The 20,095-nt window shown below is 48.0% G+C and overlaps 1 pseudogene; it reads right to left on the minus strand.

Moving 5' to 3' along the window:
- Nucleotides 1-19,234: 19,234 nt before the first annotated feature.
- Nucleotides 19,235-19,877, minus strand: LOC117701679 (Y-box-binding protein 3 pseudogene; annotated as a pseudogene).
- Between the last annotated feature and the right edge of the window lie 218 nt (nucleotides 19,878-20,095).

The following is a 20,095-nucleotide window of genomic DNA, read 5'->3' on the forward strand; positions in this document are numbered from 1 at the left end:
AGAAGGGCATCTAGAGAGAGCAGAGAACAGAAGGTCACCCAGAAAGAGAAGAAGACAAAAGGGCATCCAGAGCCAGGGGAGGTGAGAAGGTCGTCCAGAAAGAGGAGAGCAAAGAAGGTCATCCAGAAAAAGGAGAGAACAGAAGAGCATCCAGAGTGAGGAGAGAACGGAAGGGCATTCTGAGAGGGGAGAGAGCAGAAGGGCATCGGGAGAGAGGAAAAGACAAAAGGTCATCCAGAGAGAGGAGATGACAGATTGGCATCCATAAAAAAGAAAAAAATAGGGAATGCAGAGACAGGATAGAACATAAGTGCATCCTGAGAGACAAGACGACAGAAGGATATGCAGATAGAGGAAAGAACAGAGGGGCATTCAGAGAGAGAGGAAAGAACAGAAGCACATCAAGACAGAGTAGAAGACAGAAGGGAATCCAGAGAGAGGAGAGGACAGAAGGACATCCCGAGAGAAGAGAGAACAGAAGGACATCCTGGGATAGGAGAGAGCAGAAGGGCATCCAGGGAGAGGAGAAGACAGAAGGGCATCCAGAGAGAGTAGAGGACAGAACGTCAACCTGAGAGAGGAAAGAACAGAAGAGAATTCAGAGAGGGAAGAAAACAGAAGGGATTCAAGAGAGAGGAGAGAACAGAAAGGTATTCAGAACAAGGAGAAGCGAGAAGGCATCCAGATGGAGAAGAGAACCGACGGGCATCCTGAGAGAGGAGAGTACAGAAAACATTCAGGGAGAGAAGAGAACAGAAGGGCATCCAGAGAGAGGAGAGCAAAGAAGGGCATCCACATAAAATAGTACAGAAGGCCATAAAAAGAGAGAGAGGAGAAGACAGAAGGGCATCTAGATAGAAGAGAGAACAGAAGGGCATCCAGAAAGAGGAAAGAGCAGAAGTTCATCCAGAGAAGGAGAAGACAGAAGCGAATCCAGAGAGAGGAGAGAACAGAAGGGCATTGGGAGAGAGGAAAAGACAAAATGTCATCCAGAGAGAGTAGATGACAGAAGGGAATCCAGAGAGAGGAGAGGACAGAAGGACATCTGGAGAGAAGAGAGAACAGAAGCACATCCAGAGAGATGAGAGAACAGGAGAGAATGCAGAAAGAGGAAAGGACACAAGCACATCTAGAGACAGCAGAACACTGAAGGACATCCAGAGAGAGAAGAGGACTGAAGGGCATCCGGAGAGAGAAGACCAAAGAGCATCCAGAGAGAGTTGAGGACAGAATGACATCCAGTGAGAGGAGGGAACAGAAGGGCATCCAATGTTAGGGGAGAACAGAAGGGAATACAGAGAGAGGAGAGAACAGAAAGGCATCCAGACAGAGGAGAAGACAGAAGGGTAGCTGGAGAGAGGATAGTACAGAAGTGCATACAGAGAGAAAAGAAGACAGAAGGGCATACGGAGGGAGGAGAGGACAGATGGACATCCAGAGAGAGGAGAAAGCAGAAATCCATCCAGAGTGAAGAGAAAGCAGAAGGGCATCTGGAGAGAGGAGAGAACAGAGGGGCATCCAGAAAAAGAAGAAAACAGAAAGGCATCCAGAGTGAGGAGAGAACAGAAGGTCATTCAGAGAGAGGAGAGAGCAGAAGGGCATCCAGAAAGAAGAGAGGACAGAAGGGCATCCAGAGATAGGAGAGAACAGAAGGGAATCCAGAATGAGGAGAAGACAGTAGGGCATCAGGAGAGAAGAGAGACCAGAAGGGCATCCAGAGAGAGGAGAAGAAAGAAGGGCATTCAGAGAGAGGAGAGAACAGAAGGGCATCCAGAGATAGGAGAGAACAGAAGGGCATCCAGACTGAGGAGAAGACAGTAGGGCATCTGGAGAGAGGAGAGACCAGAAGGGCATCCAGAGAGAGGAGAAGACAGAAGGGCATTCAGAGAGAGGAGAGAACAGAAGGGCATCCAGAGAGAGGAGAGTACAGAAGGGCATCAAGAGAGAGGAGAAGACAGAAGGGCATCCAGAGAGAGGAGAGAACAGAAAGCCATCCAGAAAGAGGAGAGAATAGAAGGGCATTAAGAGGGAAAAGAAGACAGTAGGGCATCCAGAGAGAGGAGAGAACAAAAGGGCATCCATAGAGAGGAGAGAACAGAAGTGCATCCAGAGAAAGGAGAAGACAGAAGCAAATCCAGAGAGAGGAGAGGACAGAAGGGCATTCAGAGAGAGGAGAGAACAGATGGGCATCGGGAGAGAGGAGAAGACAGAAGGACATCCAGAGAGAGGAGATGACAGAAGGGCATATAGAGAGAGGAAAAAAAATATGGAATCCAGAAAGAGGAGAGAACAGAAGTGCATCCAGAAAGAGGTGAGAACAGAAGGGCATCCAGAGAAGGAGAAGACAGAAGCGAATCCAGAGAGAGGAGCGAACAGAAGGGTATTTGGAGAAAAGAGAAAAAAGAAGGGTATCAGGAGAGAGGAGAAGACAGAAGGTCATCCAGAGAGACGAGAACACAGAAGGGCATCCAGAGAGAGGAAAAAAAAATTATGGAATTCAGAGAGAGGAGAGAACTTAAAGGCATCCTGAGAGAGGAGATGAGAGAAGGGAATGTGGAGAAGGAGAGAACAGAAGGGCATCCAGAAAGAGGAGATAACAGAAGGGCATCCAGAGATAGGAGAGAGCTGAAGGACATCCAGAGAGAGGAGAGAACACAAGGGCATTCAGAGAGTGTAGAAAACAGAAGGGCTTCAAGAAAGAGGACAGAACAGAAGGGCATTCAGGGAGAAGAAGACACAAGGAAATCCAGAGAGAGGAGAGAACAGAAGGACATCCAGAGAAGGAGAAGACATAAGTGAATCCAGAGAGAGGAAAGAACAGATAGGCATTCGAAAAGAGGAAAGAACAGAGGGGCATCAGGAGAGAGAAGACAGAAGGTCATCCAGAGAGAGGAGATGACAGAAGGGCATCCAGAGTTAGGAAAAATATGGAATTCAGAAAGAGGAGAGAACAAAAGTGCATCCAGAGAGAGGAGAAGACAGAAGGGCATCCAGAGATAGTAGAGGACAGAAGGTCATCCAGAGAAAGGAGAGAACAGAATGGAGTCCAGAGAGTGTAGAAAAGAGAAGAGCTTCAAGAGAGAGGACAGAACAGAAGGGCACCCAGAGAGAAGAGAACACAAGGGCATCCAGAGAGAGGAGAGAACAGAAGGGCTTAAAGAGAAGGAGACTTCAGAAGCGAATCCAGAGAGAGGAGAGAACAGAAGGGTATTCGGGGAGAGGAAAGAACAGATGGGCATTTGGAGAGAGCAGAAGACAGAAGGGCATCTGGAGAGAGAAGAGAACAGAAGGGCATATAGAGAGAGGAGAGAGTAGAAAGGCATCCAGAGAGAGGAGAAGACAGTAGGGCATCCTGAGAGAGGAGAAGACAGAAGGTCATCCAGAGAGAGGAGAAAATAGAAGGGCATCCAGAGAGAGGAGAAGACAGAAGGGCATCTGGAGAGAGGAGAAGCAGAAGGGCACCCAGAAAGAGGAGAAGACAGAAGGGCATCAGGAGAGAGGAGAAGACAGAAGGACATCCAGAGAGAGGAGAGTAAAGAAGGGCATACACATAAAATATTACAGAAGGCCATATAGAGAGAGGAGAAGACAGAAGGTCAGGCAGAGAGAGGAGATGACAGAAGGCCATCCAGAGAGAGGAAAAGAATAATAGGGAATGCAGAGAGAGGAGAGAACAGAAGTGCATCCTGAGAGAGGAGAAGACAGAAGGATATGCAGAAAGAGGAGAGAACAGAAGGGCATCCAGAAAGAGGAAACAACAGAAGGGTATCAAGAGAGAGGAGAAGACAGAAGGGAATCCAGAGAGAGGAGAGGACAGAAGAACATTTCGAGAGAAGAGAGAACAGAAGCACATCCAGAGAGATGCGAGAACAGGAGACAATGCAGAAAGAGGAGGGAACACAAGCCCAACCAGAGACAGCAGAAGACTGAAGGACATCCAGAGAAAGAAGAGGACTGAAGGTCATCTGGAGAGAGAATACAACCAAAGGGCATCCAAACAGATGAGAGGACAGAATGGCATCCAGTGAGAGGAGAGAACAGAAGGGCATCCAATGTTAGGGGAGAACAGAAGGGCATCCAATGAGTGGAGAGAACAAAAAAGCATCCCGAGAGTGGGGAAGACTGAAGGGCATACAAAGTGAGGAGAGAAAAGAAATGCATCCAGAGAGAGGAGAAAGCAGAAGGGCATCCAGACAGAGGAGAAAACTGAAGGGCATCTGGAGATAGTAGAGAACAGAAGGGCATCCAGAAAGAGGAGAGAGCAGAAGGGCATCCAGAGAGAGGCGAAGACAGAAGGGTATCCAGAAAGAGGAGAAGACAGAAGGGCTTTGGGAAATAGGAGAAGACAGAAGGGCATCCAGAGAAAGGAGAGTAAAGAAGGGCATCCACATAAAATAGTACAGAAGGCCATACAAAGAGGGGAGAAGACAGAAGGTCATCTAGATAGAGGAGAGAACAGAAGGGCATCCAGTAAGAGGAGAGAACAGAAAGGCATCCAGAAAAGGAGAAGGCAGAACCGAATCCAGAGAGGAGAGAACAGAAGGGCATTAGGAGAAAGAAGAGAACAGAAGGACATTGGGAGAGAGGAGAAGACAGAAGGTCATCCAGAGAGAGGAGAGAACAAAAATGCATCCAGAGAGAGGAGAAGACAGAAGGGCATCCAGAGATCGAGAGGACAGATTGGCATTCAGTGAGAGGAGAGAACAGAAGGGCATCCAATGTTAGGGGAGAACAGAAGGGAATCCAGAGAGAGGAGAGAACAGAAATGCATCCTGAGAGAGGGGAAGACAGAAGGGCATATAAAGTGAGGAGAGAACAGAGGGGCATCTGTAGAGTAAAAAATTATAAAGGCCATTTTTGAAATATGTGTAGATTTTTCGTCTTACAGAACAAGAAACTGAAAATAAGATTTCAAGCCTTCATATTCCAGGTGAAGGACACTTGCTGGATTACATTCCTCAAGACTAGCCCAAGGCAGGAAGACACATGCCTGACCACAGATAAAAGATGCTGCCCTGTAGGTGGGGCTATAGCAGGAAGAAGCAAAGATATTTAATCTGAAATAGTTAGTAAATGGCATTATAGGACACAATAGCATGGTAAAAACTATATTTTTGAGAAGAATGAATGTGCAGAGTGATTTCACATGACTCTAGATCATTTGGGCTAGATTCCTCTGAAATGTTCCTCTGTTATTGGTTACCCCTCCCTTGGTCTTCCCAGTGGTATGTTTATAATTTGTAAAACAACCAATCATGTGTAACCACACGAAAATGCAACCATTCATGTGTAAGCGCATGAAAATGCAACCATTCATGTGTAAGCACGCTAAAATGCCTTCTTTCCCCACCCAATGTTATAAAAGACCCTTTAACCCACCACTTGGGGCCAAAAACCTTGCTCTTGGAGCTAAAGAGCTTGTAGTTTTTACCGCCTGCTTACTTCCCTAATAAAGCCTCTGCTGATGGCATCCAGGTATGGTTTCTTGTGATCTATGGGTGGTTGAGATCCGGAGGCTGGAGGAATGGTCTCCCGAGTATGAAGGTCTTCACATCCAGAGAGAGGAGAAAGCATAAGGGCATCCAGAGAGAGGAGAAGACAGTAGGACATCCAGAGAGAGGAGAGGACAGAAGGGCATCTATGTTGAGCAGAGAACAGAAGGGCATCCAGAAAGAAGAGAAGGCAGAAGGGCATCAGGAGATAGGAGAAGATAGAAAGGCATCCATACAGAGGAGAGGACAGAATGTCCTCCAGAGAGAAGAGAGATGAGAAGGGCATCCAGAGAGTGGAGAGGACATAAGGGCATACACAGAAAAGAGTACAGGAGGCCATACAGAGAGAGGAGAAGACAGAAGGGCATCTAGACACAGGAGAGAACAGAAGACCATCTAGAGAAAGCAGAGAACATAAGGGCATCCAGAGAGAGGAAAGAACATTGGGGCATCAAGAAAAAGGAGAGAACAGAAGTGCATCCATAGAGAGGAGAAGACAGTTGGGAATACGGAGATAGGAGAGAACACAAGGGCATTCAGAGAGAGGAGAGAGCAGAAGGGCATCCAGAGAGAGAAGAGAACAGAAGGGCATCCAGAGAGGGGAGAGAGCAGAAATGCATCCAGAGAGAGGAGAAGCCAGAAGGGAATAGAGAGAGAGGAGAGAACAGAAGGGCATCCAGAGAGAGGAGAGAGTATAATGGCATCCAGAGAGCGGAGAAGTCAGTAGCTCATCCGGAGTGTGGAGAAGACAGAAGGTCATCCAGAAAGAGGAGAGAACAGAAGGGTATCAAGAGAGAGGAGAGGACAAAAGGGCATCCAGAAAGATGAGAGAAGAGAAGGGCATCCAGGGAAAGGAGAAGACAGAACGGCATTTAGAGAGAGGAGAGGACAAAAGGATATCAAGAGAAAAAAGAGAACAGAAAGCCATCCAGAGAGAGCAGAAGACTGAAGGACATCCAGAGAACTAAGAGGACAGATGTGTATCCAGAGAGAGGAGAAGATAGAAGGGTATCCAGGGTGAGGAGAGAATTGAAGGGCATCCAGAGAGAGGAGAAGACAGAATGGCTTCTAGAGAGAGGAGACAACAGAAGTGCATCCGGAAAGAGGAGAATAGAGAAGGCATCTAGATGGAGATGAGGACAGACGGGCATCTAGAGAGATGAAAGGACAGAAGGGCATCCAGGGAGAGAAGAGAACAAAAGGGCATCTAGAAAGAAGAGAGGACAGAAGGGCATCTAGTTAGAGCAGAAAACAGAAGGACATCCAGAAAGAGGAGAAGACAGAAGTGCATCCAGAGACAGGGGATGACAGAAGGGCATCCACAGAAAAGAGAACAGAAGGCCATCCAGAGTGAGGAGAAGACAGAAGGGCATATGGATAGAGGAGAAAACAGAAAGGCATGTAGAGAGAGGAGAGAAGAGAAGGAAATCCAGAGAGTGGGGAGGACAGAAGGGCATCCAGAGAGAGGAGAGAAGAGAAGGGAACCCAGACAGAAGAGAAGACAGAAGGGCATTCAGAGAGAGAAGACAGAAGGGCATACAGAGATCGAAGAGCACAGATGGGCATCCAGTGAGAGGAGAGAACTGAAGGGCATCTAGACAGAGAAGAAGACAGAAGGGTATCCAGTGTGAGGAGAAAATTGTCGGGCATCTAGCGAGAGGAGAGACAGAAGGGCATCGAGAGCAAAAAAAGAACAGAAGGGCATAGGGATAAAGGAGAAGACAGAAGGGCATCCAGAGAGAGGAGAGGACAGAAGGGCATTCAGAGTGATGAGAGAAAAGAAAGGCATACAGAGAGAAAAGGAGACTGAATGGCATCTAGAAAGAGGAGAGAAGAGAAGGGCATCTAGAAAGATTGGAGGAGAAAAAGGGAAACTAGAGGGAGGAGAGAACAGAAGGGCATCCAGAGAGAGGAGATGATAGAAGGATATCCAGAGAGAGGAGAGTGAAGAAGGCCCTCGAGAGAGAGGAGAGGATATATGGGATCCAGAGAGAGGAGAAAACAGAAATCCATCCAGAGTAAGCAGAAGACAGAAGGGCGTCTCGAGTGAGGAGAGAACAGAAGGGCATGCAGAGAGAAAAGAGATCAGAAGGGCCTCCATGGATTGGAGATGTCAGAAGTGCCTCCAGAGATAGGAGAGAACAGAAGGGCATCCAGAGAGAGGAGAAGACAGAAAGGCATCCACAGAGTGGAGAGAACAGAAGGGCATCCAAAGAGCATAAAAGAAAGAAAGGCATCCAGAGAGAGTAGAGAATAGAATGGTATCCAGAGAGTGGAGAAGAAAGAAGAACATCCAGAAAGAGGAGAGAACATAAGGGCATCCAGAGAGAATAGAGGACAGAAGCGCATGTAGAGAGATCAGAGAATAGAAGGGTATCCAGAAAGAGGAGCAGGAAGAAGGGCATCCGGAGATAGGAGAAGACAGAAGGGAATCCAGAGAAAAGATAGGACAGAATGGCCTCCAGAGAGAAGAGCAAGCAGAAGGGCATCCATAGAGAAGAGAGGACATAAGGGCATCCACAGAAAAGTGTACAGTAGGCCATACAGAGAGAGGAGAAGACAGAAGGGCATCTAGATATAGGAGAGAACAGAAGGGCATCCAGAGAGGGGAGAAGACACAAGGGCTTCCAGAGATTGGAGATAACAGAAAGGCATCCATAAAAAGGACAAGAGAAAAGGCATCTAGATGGAAAAGAGGACAGACGGGCATCTTGAGAGAGGAGAGGAAAGAAGTACATCCAGGGAGAGAAGAGAACAGAAGCGCATCCAGAGAGATGAGAGAACAAAAGGGCATCAAGAGAGGGGAGAGAATAGAAGGGCAACCAGAGAAAGGAGAAGACAGAAGGGCATCCAAAGAGAGGAGAAGACAGAAGGACATCCTGAGAGAAGAGAGAATAGAAGCAAATCCAGAGAGATGAGAGAACAGGACAGAATCCAGAGAGAGGAGAGGACAGAAGGGCATCTAGAGAGAGCAGAGAACAGAAGTGCATCCAGAAAGAGGAAAAGACAGAAGGGCATTGGGAGATAGGATAAGACAGAAGGGCATCCAGAGAGAGGAGAGGACAGAATGACCGCCAGAATGGAGAGAGAGCAGAAGGATATGCAGAGAGAGGAGAGGACAGAAGGGCATCCAGAGAGAGGAGAGAATAGAAGGTCATCCAGAGAGAGGAGAGTGAAGAAGGCCCTCGAGAGAGAGGAGAGGACAGAAAGGATCCAGAGAGAGGAGAGGACAGAATGGCATCCTAAGGGAGTTGAGAGCAGAAAGGCATCCAGAGAGAAGAGAGAACAGAAGAGAATCCAGAAAGAGGAGAGAACAGAAGGGCATCCAGAGAGAACAGAAGACTGAAGGACATCCAGAGAACGAAGAAGACATAAGGGCATCCAGAGAGAGGAGAAGACAGAAGGGTATCCAGGGTGAGGAGAGAATTGAAGGCCATTCAGAGAAAGGAGAAGACAGAAGTGCTACTAGAGACAGGACAGCACAGAACAGAAGGGCATCAGGAAAGAGAAGAAAGAAGGCCTCCAGATGGAGGAGAGGACAGATGGGCATATAGAGAGAGGAGTGGACAAAAGTGCATCCAGGGAGAGAAGAGAAAAGAAGGGCACCGAGAGAGAAGAGAAGACAGAAGGACATTCAGAGAGAGGAGCGAGCAGAAGGGCATCCAGAGAGAGGATAGGACAGAAGGTCATCCAGAGAGAGGAGAGCACAGAATGTCATCTGGATAGATGAGAGAAGAGAAGGGCAGCAAGGGAGAGGAGAAGACAGAAGGGCATACAGAGAGAGGAGAGGACAGCTGGGCAACCAGAGAGAGGAGAGAACAGAAAGCCATCCAGAGTGAGGAGAAGGAAGAAGGACATTTGGAGAGAGGAGAGAACAGAAGAGCATCCAGAAAAAGGAGAGAACAGAATGGCATCCAGAGAGAGGAGAGAAGAGAAGGGCATTCAGAGAGAGGAGAGAGCAGAAAGCCATCCAGACAGAGGAGTAAACAGAAGGGCATCCAGAGAGAGGAGAGTGCATAAGAGTATCCTGCAAGAGTAGAGGACAGAAGGGATACAGAGAGAGGAGATAACATAAAGCCATCCAGAGAGAGGAGTAGACAGAATGGCATCTGGAGTAAAGACAGAACAGAACAGCATTCAGAGAAAACAGAAGGGCATCCATGGAGAGGAGAGGTCAGAAGGTCATCCAGAAATACGAGAGAACAGAAGGGCATCCAGAGTGAGGAGAAGACAGAAGAGCATCCATTGAGAGTGGAGGACAGAAGGTCATCCAGAGAGAGGAAAGAACAGATGTGCGTCTAGAGAAGAGAGAACAGAAGAGAATCAAGAAAGAGGATATAACAGAAGGGCATCTAGAGAGAGGACAAGACTGGAGGACATACAGAGAGCTAAGAGGACAGAAGGGCATCCAGAGAGAGGAGAAGACAGAAGGGAATCCAGAGTGAGGATAAAATTGAAGGGCATTTAGAGAGAGGAGAAGACAGAAGGGCATCCAGAGAGTGGAGAATATAGAAGGGCATCCAAAGAGAGGAGAGAACATAAAGGCATCTAGAAAAAGGAGATGACAGAAGAGCATCCAGAAAGAGGAGAGAACAGAAGGGCATCCAGAGAGAGGAGAAGACAGAAGGGAATCCAGTGAGAGGTGAAATAGAAGGGCATTTGGAGAGAGGAAAAGACAGAAGGGCATCCAGAGAGAGGAGTGGACAGAAAGGCATCGGAAAGAGAAGAGAACAGAAGGGCATCCAGAGAGAGAAGAGGACACAAGGGCATCCAGAGAGAGGAGAATACAGAAGGGCATCCAGAGAGAGGAGAGAACAGAAGGGTATCAAGGGAGATTAGAGGACAAAAGGGCATCCAGAGAGAGGAAAGAACAGAAGTGCATCCAGAGAAAAGAGAAGACAGAAGAGCATCCAGTGAGAGGAGAGGACAAAAGGACATCCCAAGAGAAGAGAGAACAGAAGGGCATCCAGAGAGATGATAGAACTGGAGAGAATACAGAAAGAGGAGAGAACAGAAGCCCATACATAGAGAGCAGAAGACTGAAAGACATCCTGAGAGAGAAGGGGACTGAAGGGTATCCTTAGAGAGTTGAAGACAGAGGGGCATCAAGAGAGAGGAGATGACAGAATTTCATCCAGTGAGAGGAGAGAACAGAAATCATCTAGAGAGTAAAGAAGACAGAAGGGTATCCAGAGTGAGGAGAAAATTGTCAGGCATCCAGAAAAAGAGAAGACAGAAGGGCATCTAGAGAGAAGAGAACAGTAGATAATCCAGAAAGAGCAGAGGCCATAAGGGCATGCAGCGAGAGGAGAGAATAGAAGGGCAGCGATAAGAGAAGGCACAAGGGCATCCGGAGAGAGGAGAGTACAGAAGGGCATCCCAAGATAGTTGAGAACAGAAAGGCATCCAGAGAGAAGAGAGAACAGAAGAGAATCCAGTAAGAGGAGAGAACAGAAGGGCATGCAGGGAGAGGAGAAAACAGAAGGGTATCCAGGGTTAGGAGAATATTGAAGGGCATCCAGAGAAAGGAGAAGAGCTTCTAGAGAGAGGAGAGAACAGAAGGGTATGAAGAGAGATTAGAGGACAAAAGGGCATCTAGAGAGAGGAGAGAAGAGAAGGGCATCCAGAGATATAGACAGAAGGGCATCCAGAGAGAGGAGAGGACAAAAGGACATCCCGAGAGAAGAGAGAACAGAAGGGCATCCAGAGTGATGATAGAACTGAAGAGAATACAGAAAGAGGAGAGAACAGAAGCCCATCCAGAGAGAGCAGAAGCCTGAAGGAAACCTTGAGAGAGAAGGGGACTGAAGGGAATCCTTAGAGGGTTGAAGACAGAAGGGCATCCAGAGAGAGGAGGTGACAGAATTGCATCCAGTGAAAGGAGAGAACAGAAGGTCATCTAGAGAGAGGAGAAAACAGAAGGGTATAAACAGTGAGGAGAAAATTGTCAGGCATCCAGAGAAAGGAGAAGACAGAAGGGCATCTAGAGAGAATAGAGCAGTAGAGAATCCAGAAAGAGCAGAGGACAGAAGAGTATCAAGAGAGAAGAGAGGACAGAAATGGCATCCAGCAAGAGGAGAAGGCAGAAGGGCATCCGGAGAGAGGAGAGTACAGAAGGGCATCCCGAGAGAGTTGAGAACAGAAAGGCATTCAGAAAGAAGAGGGAACAGAAGAGAATCCAGAAAGAGGAGAGAACAGAAGGGCATCCAGGGAGTGGAGAAGAAAGAAGGTTATCCAGGGTGAGGAGAAAATTGAAGGGCATCCAGAGAGAGAAGACAGAAGAGCTTCTAGAGAGAGGATAGAACAGAAGTGCATCCCGAAAGAGGAGAAGAGAGAAGGCATCCAGATGGAGAAGAGGACCGATGGGCATCTAGAGAGATGAAAGGACAGAATGGCATCCAGAGAGAAGAGAGTATAGAAAGGCATCTAGTTAGAGCAGAGAACAGAAGGCCATCCAGAGTGAGGAGAAGACAGAAGGGCATCTGGATAGAGGAGAGAACAGAAAGGCATCTAGAGAAAGGAGAGAACAGAAGGGCATCCCATCCCGAGATAGGGGAGGACAGAAGGGCATCAAGACAGAGGAAAAGACAGAAGGGCATTAAGAGAGAGAAGAAGACAGAAGGGCATTCAGAGAGAGGAGAAGTCAGAAGGGCATACAGAGAGAGAAGAGTACAGATGGGCATCCAGAGAGAGTAGAGAACAGAGTGAATCCAGAGAGAGGAGAGAACAGAAGGGTATCAAGAGAGAGGAGAGGACAAAAGGGCATCCAGAGAGAGGAGAGAACAGAAGAGCATCCAGAGAAAGGAGAAGACAGAAGGGCATCCAGAGAGAGGAGAGGACAAAGGACATCCCGAGAGAAGTAGGAACAGAAGGGCATCCAGAGAGATGATAGAAGAGGAGAGAAAACAGAAAGAGGAAAGAACTGCAGCCCATCCAGAGAGAGCAGTAGACTGAAAGACATCCTGACAGAGAAGAGGACTGAACGGCATCCAGAGATAGGAGAAGACAGAAGGGCATCCAGAGAGAGGAGATGACAGAATTGCATCCAGAGAGAGGAGAGAACAGAAGGGTATCTAGAGAGAGGAGAAGACAGAGGGGTATCCAGAGTGAGGAGAAAATTGTCAGTCATCCAGAGAAAGGAGAAAACAGAAAGGCATCTAGAGAGAAGAGAAAAGTAGAGAATCCAGAAAGAGCAGAGGACAGAAGGGCATCCAGCGAGAGGAGAAAATAGAATGGCATGCAGTGATAGGTGAAGGCAAAAGGACATCCAGCGAGAGGAGAGTACAGAAGGGCATCTAGAGAAAGTTGAGAACAGAAAGGCATCCAGAGAGAAGAGAGCATAGAAGAGAATCCAGAAAGAGGAGAGAACAGAAAGGCATCCAGAGAGAGCAGAAGACTGAAGTACATCCAGAGAACGAATAGGACAGAAGGGCATCCAGAGAGAAGAAATGAAAAAAAGGGCATCTAGTTAGAGCAGAGAACAGAAGGACATTCTGAAAGAGAAGAAGACAGAAGAGCATCTAGAGACAGGGGAGGACAGAAGGGAATCCACAGAAAAGAGAACAGAATGTCATCCAGAGTGAGGAGAAGACAGAAGTGCATCTGGATAGAGGAGAGAACAGAAGGGCATCCAGAGAGAGGAGAGAACAGAAGGGAAACTAGTCAGAGGAGAAGAAAGAAAGGCATTCAGACAGAGGAAACAGCAGAAGGGCATCCAGACAGAATAGAAGACAGAAGAAAATCCAAAGAGAGAAGAGAAAGAAGGGCATCCAGAGAGAGAGGAGAAGACAGAATGACATAGAGAGAGAGAAGAGGACCGATGGGCATCCAGAGAGAGGAGAGAGCATAAGGGAATCCAGGAAGAGGAGAGGACGGAAGGGCATCCAGAGAGAGGAGAGGCTAAAAGGCATCCAGAGAGGAGAGAACAGAAGTGAATCCAGAGAGAGGAGAGAACAGAAGGGCATCCAGAGAGAGGAGAAGACAGAAGGGGATCAAAAGAGAGGAGAGAACAGAAGGGCATCCAGAGAGATCCGAAGACAGAAGGGCATCCAGAGAGATCGAAGACAGAAGGACATCCAAAGAGAGGAGAGAACAGAAGGGCAGCCAGAAAAAGGAGACTACTGAAGGGCATCCTGAAAGAGGAGAGAATAGAAGGGCATCCAGAAAGAGGAGATAACAGAAGGGCATCCAGAGAGAGGAAAAAACGGAAGGGAATCCAGAGAGAGGCGAAACAGAAGGGCATTCAGAGAGAGGAGACGACAGAAGGGCGTCCAGAGAGAGGAGTGGACAGAAGGGCATCAGAAAGAGAAGAGAACAGAAGGGCATCCAGATAGAGAAGAGGACACAAGGACATCCAGAGAGAGGAGAATACAGAGGGCATCTATAGAGAGGAGAGAACAGAAGGGCATTCAGATACAGAAGACAGAAGGGTATCCAGAGAGAGTAGAGGACAAAAGTCCATCCCGAGAGAAGAGAGAAAAGAAGGGCATCCAGAGAGATGATAGAACTGGAGAGAATACAGAAAGGAAAGAACAGAAGCCCATCCAGAGAGAGCAGAAGACTGAAGGACATCCTGAGAGAGAAGGGGACTGAAGGTCATCTTTAGAGAGGAGAAGACAGAAGGGCATCCAGAGAGAGGAGATGACAGAATTGCATCCAGTGAGAGGAGAGAATGAAGGTCATCTATAGAGAGGAGCAAACAGAAGGGTATCCAGAGTTAGGAGAAAATTGTCAGGCATCCAGAGAAAGGAGAAGACAGATGGGCATCTAGAGAGAAGAGAACAGTAGAGAATCCAGAAAGAGCAGAGGACAGAAGGGCATCCAGAGAGAGGAGAAGACAGAACAACATCAAGAGAGAAGAGAGTACAGAAATGGCATCCTGCAAGAGGAGAAGGCAAAAGGGCATCCGGAGAGAGGAGAGTACAGAAGGGCATCCAGAGATAGGTGAGAACAGAAAGGCATCCAGAGAGAAAAGAGAACAGAAGAGAATCCAGAAAGAGGAGAGAACAGAAGGGCATCCAGAGAGAGCAGAAGACTTAAGGACATCCAGAGAATGAAGAGGACATAAGGGTATCCATAGAGAGGAGAAGACAGGAGAGTATCCAGGGTGAGGAGAGAATTGAAGGGCCTCCAGATAGAGGAGAAGACAGAAGGGCTTCTACAGAGAGGAGAGAAGAGAAGTTCATCCACAAAGAGGAGAAGAGAGAAGGCATCCAGATGGAGAAGAGGACAGACGGGCATCTAGAGAGAAGAGAGGAGAGAAGGGCATCTAGTTAGAGAAGAGAACAAAAGAGCAACCAGAAAGAGGACAAGACAGAAGGCCATCTAGAGTCAGCAGAGGACAAAAGGGCATCTACAGAAAAGAGAACAGAAGGCCATCCAGATTGAGAAGAAGACAGAAGCGCATCTGGATAGAGTAGAGAACAGAAAGGCAACTAGAGAAAGGATAGAATAGAAGGGCATCCAGAGAGAGGGGAGGACAGTAGGGCATCCAGAGAGAGGAGAGAACAGAAGGGAAACCAGTCAGAGGAGAAGACAGAAGGGCATTCAGAGAGAGGAGAAGACAGAAGGGCATTCAGTTACAGTAGAAGATAGAAGGGCATTCAGAGAGAGGAGAAGACAGAAGGGCATACAGAGCGAGAAGAGGACAGATGGGCATCAAGAGAGAGGAGAGAGCACAAGGGCATCCAGGAAGAGGAGAGGACAGAAGGGCATCCAGAGAGAGCAGAGGCCAAAAGGCATCCAGAGAGAGGAGAGAACAGAAGATAATCCAGAGAGAGGAGGGAACAGAAGGGCATCGAGAGAGAGGAGAAGACAGAAGGGGATCCAAAGAGAGGAGAGAACAGAAGGGCATCCAGAGAGAGGAGAAGACAGAAGGGCATCCAGAGAGAGGAGAGAACAGAAGGGCATACAGAAAAATGAAAGAACTGTAGGGCATCCAGAATGAGGAGAGAACAGAAGGGCATTAAGAGAGATGAGAGAGGAGAAGGGCATCCAGACAGAGAGGAGGACAGAAGGGAATCCAGAGAGATTAGAGGACAAACGGGCATCCAGAGAGAAGCGAGTAGAGAGGTGAATCCAGAGAGAGGAGAGAACAGAAGGGCATCCAGAGAGAAGAGAAGACAGAATGGCATACAGGGAGAGAAGAGGACCTATGGGCATCCAGAGAGAGGAGAGAGCATAAGGGCATCCAGGAAGAGGAGAGGACAGAAGGGCATCCTGAGAGAGGAGAGGCCAAAAGGCATCCAGAGATAGGAGAAATGAGAAGGGCATCCAGAGAGTGGAGAAGACAAAAAGGGAATCCAGAGAGAGGAGAGAACAGAAGGGCATCCAGAGAAAGGAGAGAACAGAAGGGTATCAAGAGAGAGGAGATGACAAAAGGGCATCCAGAGAGAGGAGAGAACAGAAGGGCATCCAGAGAGAGGGGAGGACAGAAGAGCATCCAGAGAGAAGTGAGAACAGAAGTGAACCCATGGAAAAGAGAAAACAGAGGACATTCAGAGAGAGGAAAGAGCAGAAGGGCATGCAGAAAGAGGAGAAGACAGAAGGGAATCCAAAGTGAGGAGAGAACAGAAGGGCATCCAGAGAGAGGAGAAGACAGAAGGGCATTCAGGATGAGGAGAGTACAGAAGGGTATCCATAGAGAGGAGACAAAACAAGGACATCCAGAGAGATGAGAGAACAGATGAGAATCCAGAAAGAGGAGAGAACACAAGGGCATCTAGAGAAAGCAGAATACTGAAGGACATACATAGAGAGAATAGGACAGAAGGGTATCCAGAGTGAGGATAGAATTAAAGGTCATCCTGAGAGGGGAGAAGACAGAAAGGTATCCAGAGAGAGGAGAGTACAGAATGGTATGAAGAGAGAGGACAGGACAAAAGGGCATCCAGAGAGAGGAGATAACAGAGGGTCATCCATAGAAAAAAGAAGACAGAAGGGAATCCAGAGAGAGGATATGACAAAAGGACATCCCGAGAAAAGAGAGAACAGAAGGGCATCCAGAGAGATGATAGAACAGGAGAGAATACAGAAAGAGGTGAGAACAGAAGGGCAAACATAGAGAGCAGAATACTGAAGGACATCCTGAGAGAGAAGGGGACAGAATGGCATCCAGAGAGAGGAGAAGACAGGAGGGCATCCAGAGAGAGCAAAGACAGAATTGCATCCAATGGGAGGAAAGAACAGAAAGGAATCTAGTGAGAGGAGAAGACAGAAGGGCATCCAGAGAGAGGAGAGAACAGAAGAGTATCAAGAGAGTGGAGAGGACAAAAGGGCATCCAGAGAGGAGAGAAGAGAAGAGAAGAACATACAGAGAAAGGAGAAGACAGAAGGGCATCCAGAGAGAGGAGAGGACAAAAGGACATCCCTAGAGAAGAGAGAACAGAAGGGCATCCAGAGATGTGGGGAAAAAAAAGGCTTGGGGATCCCGAGGTTCCTCCTGCCATGCTGTGGGTAGTCAGCTGGAAACGCTCTGGGTTTCTCCAGCTGGAAGTTGGGCCCGGCTGTTCATTAACTAAAAGTCTCTCCCTGGCTCCTCACGGTTCCTCATAGTGGCGCAGCCCCAACACACGATGAAGCCCTTGGGTTTCCAAAACTGGTTTATTCACATGGCGGATGGTGGACGGATCTGGATGCATATCCCTCAAAACCCAGGATCGACCTGAGTTAAAAGGGGAGGGGAGAAGGGGGAGGGGCTGGGGAGGAATGTTTAATTGGCTCCACCTCTGGCCTTCAGGTACCTCATTAGTATGTAAATCTCTCTAGGGCCTGTTCACGCCCTCCACCTGTGTACATGACTGAAGGGTGGAGGTGAAATGGGGATTAGACCTTGTGTTAGGCCCAACATCCCACCCTTTTTTCTTTCATAAAAGGAGGGGCAACTCTGTGTTAATGAGAGATGTGGACCACATGGAAGTGGGCCTAGGAACAGGGCTAAACATCCTACCGTCCCTAAAAAGGGTCTCCGGGGATTAAAGCCCGTTCAACCAGGCTATGTCCAAACCATCTCTTCAAGGCCCAACATCTCACTGTTTTTTTGTGAAAATTTTGGATGAGGTGGTAGGCCAGAGGGTGTAGCATAACTCAATCAAGGGTAGTGGGAATTGAGGGTAGGGTTTGGAAGGCAGGGAATCATTGAAACAATTAAATACAGGTTGTATAGTTTGAGGGTAATGACATCTGATTAATCTAAATAGACATTATGTTTTCCTCACTAACATGTAACTTTAGTTATGTGACTTTGGCAAAAGAGTTCATTTGTAGCTGGAAGGTCTGGATCTGTCTTCTGTAGTGAGCATCTCTGGGTTCTGGCGTGTATCTCTGGAGCCTGGTGTGGGTCTCTGGATCTCAGCATGTTTTGGGTTCTTCAGTCAGATGAGATGGCTGGAAGAAGGCAGCTTGGCAGGTTCCAGGAGGGGTCCCTGTCTCTGGATCTCAGCATGTCTCTGGATCTCAGCGTGTCTCTGGAGTCTGTAGTCAGATGAGGTGGCTGGGAGAAAGCAGCTTGGCATCTCAGGCAGGTTCCAGAGGATGGCTGGACTCTGTTGGATCTGTGGGTATACCTGTAGGATAATCACAGGAGGGAAGCAGCATCTCCGGTAGGGAGATGTCTGTAGGCTGGACATGGGGCATTAAATTGCTTGGGAACAAGCACCTTATGGCCTGTCGTTAAGATCCTGGAAAAGCAAAGGTGTTTGAGGAAAGTTTAGTCTTGGAAGGTATCTTTGAGTCTGTTTTTGGATGGCTGAGGGAGAAAAACAATGTTAATTTTGTATCTGGGATTGGCAGCAACAGTTTGCCTGTAAAAGAAATTAGTTGTTAATTAAGACTCAAGAAATGGTGATCAGCACGTTGACTTAACTGTGGAAGGAAATTAGATGGCTTTTAAACCTTGAAGAAATTATAAAGGTTGAAAAAAAATAATGTTGGACATATATCACGAATATTAAAGAGAAAAGGCAGCATTAAAATAAAAAATTAACAAACATTTTGGTTGAAAAACACAAGCATTGTTGCTCTAGGTGTTCCTGTTAGAAAGAAAAGGAAAATTTTTTGGTTGAAAAACAGGAACATTTGTTGCAGGCCCTCCTGTTGGGGAGAAGCAGTATGGTGGGTTTAGAAGCAGTGGGGAGGGGCCTTGTTCTGCGATGTGGCGTCTGGGTGCTCTGGCAGAGAGGACCTGTATTCCACCTTTCTTTTTATTAGAAATTTTAATTGTAGAGAAGGATCAAAAAGCTAACTTGAAGTTTATAGGGAGAGATACCTAGGCTTGATAAGAGAGCTAAGAGTCAGAGAGTGAAAGGCTACAGGAATCTCTCACCTAAGGAAGGAGTTTTAGGAGGGTCACAGCAGGCACTGTGACTTGAAAGACTACTGTTGTCTGTGAAGGAGCCCTCTCTTTGGAGCTGGGGGATGGGCAAAGTGGAGGCTAGGGGGTCTGCCATCTTGCCCTTGAGCTGGAAAGCACATGGAGAGGGAGAGACAGAGAGAAAGAGGAGGAGTTAAAGTAGAGAAGTTGACCAGGAACACATGGAGAAAGGGTGGGGCCTAGTCTTTTGAACTAGGCAGTAGCTAAAAATTAGAAGAAGCTAACAAGGAACACGTGGAGAAAGAGGGGGGAGACAGAAAGAAGCCTGCCTAGTTTTGTGAACTAGGCTGGGAATTACTCACTGTCCTGGAGTTTCGGGGAGAGGTTTTCTGTGGGCAATAACTGGGGAGAACACTCTTGGTGCTGCCTCTACCACCTGTAGCTGGCTCTACCACCTGTAGGGAACGATATGGGCTCATGAGTGGGTGAGCGGGTCTCCTGCGGAACCTCGGGCGGTAGGTTGGATTCTGATGGACCAGGAGTTGTGTTCCCTTGGGGACTCCATCTTTAATCTGTCTAATCTCACCAGCATTATGGGGAGGTCTAAGGTGTACAGCATAGAGGCTCCCTTCTATTGGAACTCCATCTGGGCCAGTCACATTTGTTGCTTTAGGACCCCCTTTTCCTGTAACCACATCAAACTCTACAATTTTTCCCTCCCCCACACTGCGCAGATACTTGCGTGGATTATTTTTCTTGATGGCAGTCTGGTGTACAAACACATCTTTTTTGGTGTCATTTCGGTTTATAAATCTATATCCATTTCTGATGTTGAATCATTTGACAGTGCCAAGGACTTTGGTGGCGAGAACTTTCTTCTCCGAGTCCTCGCTGCCCACGGGAGTTGAAGAGGCCGGGGCGGGTCCGGGGGCTGCATCTCTGCCAGGGCTCCCCACGAGGGGCGCGGCTGGCGCCGGGGCCTGGGGCGTGCCGCTGGCCGCAGGGCTCTTAGGCGCAGGGTTAGCAGCCTGCGGGAGCGTGGTGTCACAGGTGGTGGCCTCGCCCGCCTTGCTCATGCCACCTCTCTGCTCTCTCCAGGCACTGGTTAGCGCGGTGGCGGTTGCGGAGGGGCCAGCTCGCAGCGGGCGGCTCGGGGTGGGGGACACGCGAGCTCGAGGTCTCGCTGGGTCTCCCGGCCCCGAAGATGGCAGGTTGTAGGGCATTCATCTTTCCAATGTCTTGTCTCCCCACATTTGAAGCAGATTCCTTCTGTTTTTACTGCTGCCACAAATGC

Source organism: Arvicanthis niloticus, unplaced genomic scaffold, assembly GCF_011762505.2.
Source record: "Arvicanthis niloticus isolate mArvNil1 unplaced genomic scaffold, mArvNil1.pat.X pat_scaffold_183_arrow_ctg1, whole genome shotgun sequence".
Classification (NCBI taxonomy): Eukaryota; Metazoa; Chordata; class Mammalia; order Rodentia; family Muridae; genus Arvicanthis; species Arvicanthis niloticus.